Here is an 11,088-nt window from a genome sequence, read left to right as displayed (position 1 = left end):
AATTGCTAATGTTATAAATGTTACATGTAGACCATTATTTAAGCCAGTAAGATAACTGTTGACCTTACAGTGACTTTTTATAGAACGTGAGTCAAGTGCAAATGTTTAAGTAAAACAGTGAGTTTGTATAATTTATATACAAAACGTATATACAGTAACCATATGCCATCTTAGATTATGGCTGTGAATTACTGTAAATGATAAGTGCATCCTCACACTTGTACTTTATAAAAACATTTGTGGGCTGTAATACAACACTATTAAAAATAACAACAAAACATTGGTCTGTTTGTTTAAGCATTATAACCTGCCCAAACACAGCAGTATTTGCTTCACAAAAATTAGTTTAACCAGTTTGAAAATGTAATTATACAGCAACAGTATTACACTATCAGAATCTCACAATCTATAATATAATATAATATAATATAATATAATATAATATAATATAATATAATATAATATAATATAATATAATATAATATAATTAGTGCTGTCAAGTGAAAGTTTTTGTTTACATAATATATGTGTGTATAATGTGTATATTTATTATGTATATATAAATACAAACATGCTTGTAAGAGTAATGTTATGTTTATATATTCAATATATGTATATAATACAAAATATAAGAATATAAATATATAAATGTATATACATGTAAATCATTTCAAAGTATATACAGCATGTCCGTGTATTTATATATACATAATACACAGTACACATACATATATTATAGTATACTCATCCTGCACCACACAGATTTGTATCCAATCAAATGCTCCCCAGAGTGAGAATGTCCCGCCTCTAATGCAACTGACTAAAAATAAGTTATGACTTTGCTTTCTACAGCAAGTCATGGATGATCAACCAAAAAAATCCAGTTCAGAAAGGTAGGCTTACAAAACACAAAAGGTTCTATATGTAAATGTTATTATCTAATGTATACAGTAAAGCTGTTTTTGTAACAACTCCACTAATAGAAACCAAAAATAATTATAACGTTTCACCAGTGGTATATTGTAACGAAGTAATAATAGACCTACTTCGTTTCAGTACTTAAGTCTTTTTAATTTTTTTATATTTCAGCTAACTTTTTTTTACTCCACTACATTTCCTAATTAAAATTTATACTTTTACTCCTATACATTTCCCCGAAGCATCTTCATTACTGACTACAAAATAGTCAGAAATCAGAAGAACATGGACTTACAGGAAAGCAGTTTGACGAATCAGTGGTCTGGCACCTGCAAGCTAACGTTAGACTCCTAAAACTCCTTTGACCACGTGCGAACACAACCGCGGATGGTTCATTTTCCTCTCATGTAGAGGCTGGGGTGTGCGATACAGCATTGTCTGCAATAATATTGTAAGTTTAGTTGTAATGATGTGCGATCTGACATTATCAAGTATATCACCAAATCACACATCAAACAAATCGGTTGAATAAATGATTCAGTGATTCACTCATTAAAACAGTTAAAGGTACAATTTGTAAGATATTTGTAGTAAAATATCCAAAAACCACTAGGCTAGTGTTATATATTTTGTCCAGCTGATTACTAACAATATCTCTAATGTTTTCAACTACTTGTAAATCATGAAATCAATAAAATTCCATCGTCTGATCGCGTCGTTGCATTGACTTTGTATGTAATCTACTCGCGCAAATTGTTGAACTCGCGTTAAATCCATGATTTATCTTTCTGTCTGATTGATGGCCATCAGCGGTTGGATAGAAGACAACACATCCCATCATTCCACACTCCTTCTTAGCATCATCAAACCACACGATTGTTATTGTTTTGATAGTGCAACGACCTACAACCTGTACCTTTAAATTCTTTGTTTCTGAATGAATCAGCCCTTTGAATGAATCAGTTGAATCTCAATAACTCACTTATTAACAGTGACTTGTTGCCACCTACTGTCTGTTTTAATTTCAAATTTCTACTATTTTCATGTTTTAAATTATTTAAAATATCAATATTCAACTTTTCATGTTAAAAACAAAACATTATTTATCCATCTGTAACTGCAGGTTACATACATCCATGCCCCATCTTACATACTGTACATAAAATGTAAATACACCTAAATGCTTTTTAGATGCAGATGCAGATGCAGATTACAGACATGTTTGCTTATGTTGGAATGAAAGATGCTTAGTACAGAAGAAGTGGTTCTTATTCTTATCCTAAAATACAAAATGGGTAAAAAGTGTTAAAACTGAACAAAATCTTGCTACTCAAGCTATGTATGAATATTTTTATACATACATACATACATACATATGTATATATATATGCTTCTTTTCCCTTTTGCATTTACTAGCAATACTTTAATTGCCTACAATAAATATCACATAGGCCTACTTTAAGAATTTTACTCAACTAATATTCCAAATGGTTACTTCAACTTCTAGCCTACCAAAGTAATTTTCTGGTAAGCTATTTGTACTTTTAATTGAATATGGCTTTCAGGCCTACTTTAAACACCACTGCGTTTCACTTTTTTGTACTCTTACATTTTTATCAATAGATGTCATCTTGAAGCTTTTCACTCGACGCCGCAAAAATGAGCGGCTGCGCGGTTACGTAGTGACGCGGCTTCAGCGTAGTTTGGTGCGACTTTTTTAAAAATCTCTGTATTCGGAAAATGCTCGTTACTGTTATGCTCCTCGTAGTGCGATATCTTTCTGCAGTTTCTGATACAAGTTTATCAAAATGATTAGTCCTTAATTTGCAGGTTCTTTTCCAGGGTAAATGTACAGTTTACTAGTGAACATGCGTCATGACGCAAAGGCATCTGTTCCAGGAATACAAAGTAGGCAAGGCTATTAGATATTTATGATAACTGTAATCGATTTAAAAAAAAAACATCTTATAATTGTGTTTTTATCATAAACAAAATACTTAGCTGCTACAATATTGATGATTGTGGGTTATTGTAATTATACGTTTCTTCCATTAAGAAACAAGGCAATGAGAGAGTAGGCTAATAAATAATCGCACAATTAAAGGCCTATGTTCATTTTTTTCACGCTTGTGCATGATTATAAATCTGTACAGCATGGATAGTTTTAAATGTAAAGAATATGAATATTGGCTGGAATTTACTCAAGAATTTGGGGCATAATATGAAAGCAAGTTTGCAAGCTTTTCTTAAAAGTCCTTCACTGTTAAAAACAACAATTGTTCTATACTGGATAACATGACTTAAAAAAAATGTATAATGACTTGCAGCTTGTTCTAATCAAGATCCACTAGAGTTCTATACTTGTGGATAACTTAATGCCTCAAGCATTTGACCAGTACTCTACAGTCTTAAAAAATTTGCTTTATGAGCACAGTTTCTTGTGAACACATCTTTGTTTCCAGGTGCACTGGACTGGAGAACCCTGGCTGCCAGAAATTGCTTTATAGCCAGCCAATCAGAATGGGATATCCAATTTTTGGAAGCTGAGACTAGTTACAACATACTAAAGAGCCAAAAGGTATGAAGAATATCCACCGTATTTCTTAAGGAAAATTAGCAAATGTTTTGCTACTGTACGTTTTTGTAAGTAAATATTTATATGTAAGAGAGACTATTTACATTTATGTGGATAATATAAAATAAGTAATATACCACATAAACCTATAGCTCTTTGTGCAAAACAAAACAAAACATGTTTTTTTCTGTAGCACATGCTTGGCTTGATTATATGCGTCATACTCTGATTAGTGCTCCAGTACGGCTCGGACCGACAGCTCTTCAGTATCCCAGGAGAGCCTCGCCTAGTTAAGGAGGCTTATTAGATTTGTCCTATGAGAGGAACAGAGAGTAGCTGAAGAGAAACACGGCATATGGACATAGACTTGTGTCCCGCCTAATTACAGGCATTATCTCATTTGCTATTGTAAGGTACTGTTGTGCCATCTTCCATTTATTTAATTATGCTTTTCACATATTGGCATAGGGGCCATTTGGACAAAATTTCCACGCAGAGGGGGTTTTACACAGTTTTAAAAAAAAATCTGCCTTTTCAGGAGTGTGCTGCAATTTGTCAAGCAATTAGCCACACTAATTAAATTTCTGTACCTCTAATCAAACGAATATGCTAAAACATTCTTGCTGCTGCCAGTCCGATGTCTGTTCACATTTAACTTGATGGTTTAAAAGAGGCTCCTACTCTGCCTCCCCTCTCCACTTAATCACCTCATTTGCATTTTATATTGGTAAATCAAATTAAGCACCCGTAGCTTTTAACTTGATTGACTGTGGCCAGGTCCACTCAGATGGGACTTTTTGCTGAAAATTAGACCAATTTTAATGTGTGCAGAGCCTAGTCCCCCGCATTCAGCAAATCACATTCACTCAGCTAATTAAAATGATTTTGCCCCCTTTATGTGCGTACCCTCGCATGTGTGTTTGCCGGGGGTTTTGATAGATTTGCCCACCTGGTGTTGTCCATATCCTTTTCATGATTTTATAACAGAGAGTTTTCGTTTCATCTCCTAGAGGAGTGGGAACCAGGCATCAAACGCAAAAAGAGAAATAATAAGTCATGGCACTCCAGCTGCTTGCTTTGACTGCATTTCTGTTTTATTTGTTTTTTAGGAATCAACAGGGAACGATCTGATCACCATTTTTATTCAGACAGAACATGATGTTGCTTTAGAACATCAGTCTATTCAGAGGCACAAAACAGATGAAAATGTAGTCCATTTTACATTAAACTAAATTGAATTGAATTTAAAGTTTTTTTACACATATAAATAATGCATATTGTTTATTTAAAAACATAACATTAAGTAAAAAAAACACCATGTATTTGTGCATGGCCACTACAAAAATCTAGATGAAGGCTGTAATAAAAGAACAAGGAAAGCGAGGAGAAAAGGACAGGGGGGTTGGAAAAATGATGTGTTGAGGGAATAATCCTGGGCAGGCGCAATGGATGCAGCTCTCGAGGACAAGGCCTTGTGCTGCTGCCCGCGTGCTCCCCGGGATGTGACAGTCAGCTTAATTGCAGCTTTTAGGATCATTACTGCTAGAATGTGAATGTCAAAATGGACAAGGCTCTCGGCCCCTTTGACAAACAAGTGCCTTCCATTTTGCAGCATGAGCAACGAAAGATATGGAATAAGAAAAAAAAATCAGAATTCAATAATATTTCTAGCCTGAGCAAGCTAAAAATGAATATTTTGTTCAAAAACACATTGACCAGACTAATGGAAGTAATAATTTTCATTGGATAGATGAAGACAAAATATGGACTGGATGTTTAGGCTCGTCCACAAGCCTTTTGTTGGTATATTTTACATATTTTTTATATTTATTGGGATTTATTTATTTTTTATTGCCATTATACTACTTCAATAATAGAGGACTAATTTATTTGGTCTGATTATTATTAATTTAAAAGAATCATAAAGGTAGTCCTGTCAAACTAAAGCCTCTGAAATCATTTATAGCCCATCTATGCACAACATATAGGTCGCAGTTTGTGTGTGTGTGTGTGTGTGTGTAAATATATATATATATATAATTTTTTTTTCTTGATTTATTTAAATTCAGATGCTGCAAACAAATACCTCTGAGCAAATATGAGTGAGAGATTCTGTGTTTAGCCCATGCTTATAAGAGAACCCACTGCCCTCTACCCATCACACAAACTGAAGAGGACCGGAATCAGTGTCTCTGGGTAATATGCATAATCGCTGAGGTGCCTGTTCAGTGGTTTTCAGTCAACCTTGTTTTTGTTTTTTGCATGTTTGCAGAGTGTTTTGACAGCAACTCTGACCGAAAACTCACTGATCGCACATGACAAAGATCAATGCTCTCTAGATTTCTACAAGCAGGAGAGCATCGGGGCCAAGTGTGTTTTTGTATTGTTGTATGAGAGCAACCATGATAGTCATAAACAAATCAAAAACAAATGTTTGGATGAGGTGGCGCATTGTTTTGTGTGTGCGTGTGTTTATATGAACTTGGACTATTCGGACGTAGATATTGAACTCTAAACAGAAACATTATCCCCAATAGCTTAATTTTTTACTTAAGGTTAGAATACACTAAATTACTTTTAAAAAAAAGGAACAGATTTTAAAACACTAGACATCATATTCCGAACACAACAACCTCACACAGAAATATATGTCTTATTGTTAGGAGACACATGACAGACAATATTTGTTCTAAAATATCAAGCTTATTTCGTATCCTCCATCTGGATGGATTCATGGTCTGAAGCTAAAATATCAAAGTCATTGGCCAACTACACCTACCCAAATTCTGCACTAAAAAACTAGCACTGACCCATCCAGATTGCAAATCGGGCCAAAAATCTGAACAAATAGTAGTGTATTGCAGCCTTTAGAATTGTTAGACTATGTACTGCTATAGAGACTCTTCAGCCCTTCATATCAAGAGCATTTCCCAAACCTTTCACAACACTTTCTTAGTCGGATCATGGACATATACTACTCACAAGGAAGTAGCCTTATAAAATGTGGGCTTAATCTTTTTTAGTGCACTATCAAGGAACTGAACTGCTCAATTCCCCAAGCAGGGCTTCTGGAGTGCAACAGTGCAATGATTCAGAGGCAGTGTGCAGCTGAAGGGGTGTAGGTTAAAAGGAGGTGCCTTACGGTTCGGTCTAAATGGTCCATATGTAAAGCTGTTTGCGATGTTAAGTTGCCCTTTGTGTGGGCGTCTGCAAAGCAAGTAAATAACGTCCCATAATTTGCCGCATGGCAACACGTCGCGCTAAGAATGCGCAGGTGAATAATTTGCATTCTAGATGCCCGTCCGACGTAGTCGTTAATCTCTTTCATGTGCACTCGTAAAAGTGCCAGTGTGATGGAGTCAAGGCAAAGCGGCTTATTGGTGGACAGGTTAAATACTAGGACACCCATGACATGCCTGCTTTCCCACACGGGACCTTGAACCAGGCCGTCTTGCAGATTCCCCACATCACTATTAGTTAGCACATAATCATGTCACAGGGAAAGCGGTTCATCCCATTAGTGCCTTAATTAGTTGTGGCATCTCTGTTTAGCTATCTGAAATGAGTAGCTCTAAATTAGTTAGTTTCACCCGCAATGGTTTGAGTTTACTTATTGAATTAACCCCGCTGTGTTAAACAAGCAGGACTGCTATTTATTCAAATAATTCCTCTTTTGTGTCTTGACACAGTAACACTTTTTTGACACATCCTCTGGTATTGTTTAGCTCTAAATGCTTCTCTTGTGACATTTTCCTGGTTGTCTAACAGAAATATTGATGGGATGATTATTTGAGATAATTTCTATGGATCCTCCAGGAAGATGAGGGGTTGTATTCTGTTATCGAGTCACATTTTCTGTATCATTGGACAATTATCCTTCATTGAAAAATCTGTCTCTACACTTTTGCCTTGTAGCCTAATATTTTTGGTCCTTTTCCTCCTGGGAGAATCAGTATTAGATTCAATATAAACACTCATAATGGGGGTAGTAGAGGATAGAGACAGCCATGCTAGGTGTGATTGTTCTGCCTGCAATCTCCAACATAATGCTGGTGTGCGAGACCCCTCACAATCTGACAGCCTGAGCAGCCTCATGGAAATATTTCTTTTTATAAATTACGGCATAGGTCAAACGCCTCCAGAATATTATGCATCTGAACCACAAGCTCTTCACAACCTCATACTTCTCTTAAAGATATTGGAAAATGTGGTATATCAGGTCCGTTTGCACGCAAAAAAATGATTTATAAAATGTTGCACTATTGTCTTAGGTTTAAATTTAGATTTTATGGAGTAGAGTTGTGAAGCTTATGGGAATCAGATTAGAAGAAACAATCCATATTTAACACAGAGACAGCATGAACCAACTATTCGTACCTGCGGGTTTGTGAGTTGATAAACACAAACAATTAAATGATCAAAATGTAAATGTACAAAATATTGTATAAAGTAAATATTTGGCTGACAAATTTTTTTTGGAATCCTTGGAATGAGTGTTATATCAAGTTCTATGAGATGAGACAGAAATTCAACCCATGCATCTCTAAAATAATGCTTAAAATGTTGATAGTTATACACAGATAGGATGATTAATGGATTGATGGATTTTCTCCCAAATGAGAAATGATGCATCAGTGCTTATGAAAGCAAAATGCAGCAAATTATATATGCAGTATTTTAATTAGTTGTCTAAAAAGAAACACAACAGTGCTGCTTTTGTAAGGAAGTGAGTCATTAAATATACATTGCGTCTGTATATAAATTATGCTCTCACTGGAAAGACTGTAAGGTTAGAAGACACAGTTATTTCAGTTTTAAAACGGCACCCTTCAGGTGGCCACATGGACTGCTCCTCCGCGAGACACTGTCATCCTGAATCATATTCTGATTACTCTCAAGCGGGTGATACAGGATAGCTGATGGTAAAAGAAGGCATCAGACAGCATGTGAAGAGATAAGACTGATTGTGTGTTCAGACATTCTCACCTGTGAGGCCCAGGGGCCCCTCTTTTCTACTGAGAGTCACTCATAGACCTCTATCTTCTCTTGGGGCCTCCTGATCTGTATAAGCATAATAATCGGACTCAAATTGGCTGTGAGGGGAAAAGAGCTAGACTATTGAGTCACAAAGCATCAGTGCATGGCTGTCCCAGTCGACTGCTTCCATGAACAAATGATTAAGGTGTACTCTTTATACATTTTTTATAAGTGCTATCTCTGTTGGATATCAGCCAAGCAGGTCCAAGTAGAATTGGGTCTTTCCACTGCTTTTAAAACAGACGTTATATAGTCGACTTATAGGCCTCCAATTACTCATGTGATTTCTTTTTTTTTTTTTTGAAAAGCCATCCCATGGCTTTTGGGATGCGATTTCTAAGGAAACATAGTGTTTTGTCTCTTGTTAAAGAGACTGACACCGGAGCAACGTGACTCTTGTCATTGTGGGCTTTATCAGTGATCTTTCTGACTTTGCCCTGCCACCTGTTCAGGCCTTCGACTTCTAGCGAGATGCATATCATAATTCCTCATCAAAACTGCTTCCAAACTTGAGATTTATAATGACGTGGAATAATTTAACCTAATGATAAATATCACTTGCATGTAGAATTCAAGTAAAATATTAAGATTAAGTTCCTGTTGTTCTTCCTGTAAGTTTTTGTTGATTTTTTTATTTTTATTTTTATTAAGTTTTTGCATTTTATTGAAAGTTCTTCAAATAACTCCTCTTAATTTCCTTAGCTTCAGATAAAGTATAAATATTGTCTATTAATTCTGAAAACTACATAGAAACCTGTGTTGCTGTCATTCAAGAGTAGCGCCAGGGTTGATTTAAGGAAATGGTTTTCCCAGAAATGAAAATTGTCATCATTTACTCACAACATGTTGTTCCAAAACCGTGTGACATTTTTTCCTTCTGTGGAACACAAAATAAGATATTTTGAATATTGTTTGTAACCACACAACATTGCAGACCATTGATGTCAATATAGCACAATATAAAAAAATATATTCTGTTGCTCATACAGTTTTGGAATGACATAATGATAAGTAAATTATGACAGAATTTAAATTTTTGGGTGAACTATCCCTTTAATATTCCAGCATGTTAAATGAAAAATAATTAATCACATTCCAAATGTAAACATCGAATCAGTAATCAGGGTAGTATTCATTGTCACGATTTTGCAAATCTGTGGCATTCATTGGTAGCACACAAAACATACACAGGTCATTTAGTCTGATAACTGATCGAAATGAGAGTCAGGTGTTTTTTTACAGCTATTTGATGATTTAGTTGATGCCTAGAGAGGATTTACGTTGCCTTGGTTTCCAAGATGGTATCATAGGGTGGCTTGTGGGCTGTTTAATACATGTCGTAAGCTAACCAGTCACTCTCCTCAATCAGCATATGAGTTGCCATGACAAGAGTTACATGTGTGTTAATGTGTATAAGGGTATAAATCTGTGTAATCTCCTCTCTGATAAGAAGTGTATACTGCTAACTAATATGTGGTTTGAATAAAGTAAAACCACAAATAAAGTGTAAAATGATTGCTGTACATAAAGTTTCATATATTCATATTTTTTTATATGAATGATTTTTCAGTTTTTGACACTCGCTAGTCATCACATACTAATGAATCTAACATTAATATATTAATGCAATATATAGACAGTAGTGCATTGCTTTTTAAATATTTATTCATTCTTTGACTATTCATTATATAATTAGTGATTAAAATATAGTCAGGTAACATCAGAAAAGCCACTTAACCACTTGACATTTTAAGTTTTTGCTATGCATAAAAGATACCTGTCAATCACTGATATAAATGCATACAGTACATGCAAAAAAAAAAAAAAAGAAAGAAAAAAAAAAAAAATATATATATATATATAGACATATATATATATATATATATATATATATATATATATATATATATATATATATATATATATATATATATATATATATATATATATATATATATATATATATTGCCATGCTTTGTAAATTTACAACAGAAGAATTTTTTTCCAGTTTGTGATGATATCAAAAAATAAACACTGCATTTTTATTATTATTATTATTATTGTGTGTTTTTTTTTGTTTTTTTAATGAGTCACACTGTAAACCGAGCATCAATGAGTTCCCATCCAGGCAAGACAATTACAATGGTCCTTTAAAGTTTAAGCAGGAACATATAAAAAGCTCAAGGTGTCCTTATAAACTATAGCTGTGGGCTTGTAGTTCTTTGTCTTTGTATATTAATCATGTGCTCCCTGACCTATGATAGACAATTCTACTTCCTCTAATTCTTAGTAAAATCATGGAACCTACATCACTGACTCATTTGCTACATTATTTTCCTGTCATCACTCTTGCCTCTGCCTTCAGTACCACTGTAAAAAGCCTACTTCCTAGTGTGTCATATCCCTATATAAAGTTTGATATACCATAGCAGATGTAGAGCTGAAAATGGAAGTGGGGTAATTGTAATTTATATTTGAGATCAAATTTGAGCAGGATTAATTATGAAAGTACTATACTGACGTGTCTTTGCTCAGAAGTCGTTTAATCATGTACACCC

This window comes from Carassius gibelio, chromosome B5, assembly GCF_023724105.1.
Source record: "Carassius gibelio isolate Cgi1373 ecotype wild population from Czech Republic chromosome B5, carGib1.2-hapl.c, whole genome shotgun sequence".
Classification (NCBI taxonomy): Eukaryota; Metazoa; Chordata; class Actinopteri; order Cypriniformes; family Cyprinidae; genus Carassius; species Carassius gibelio.
Note: the sequence above shows the minus strand (reverse complement) of the source record.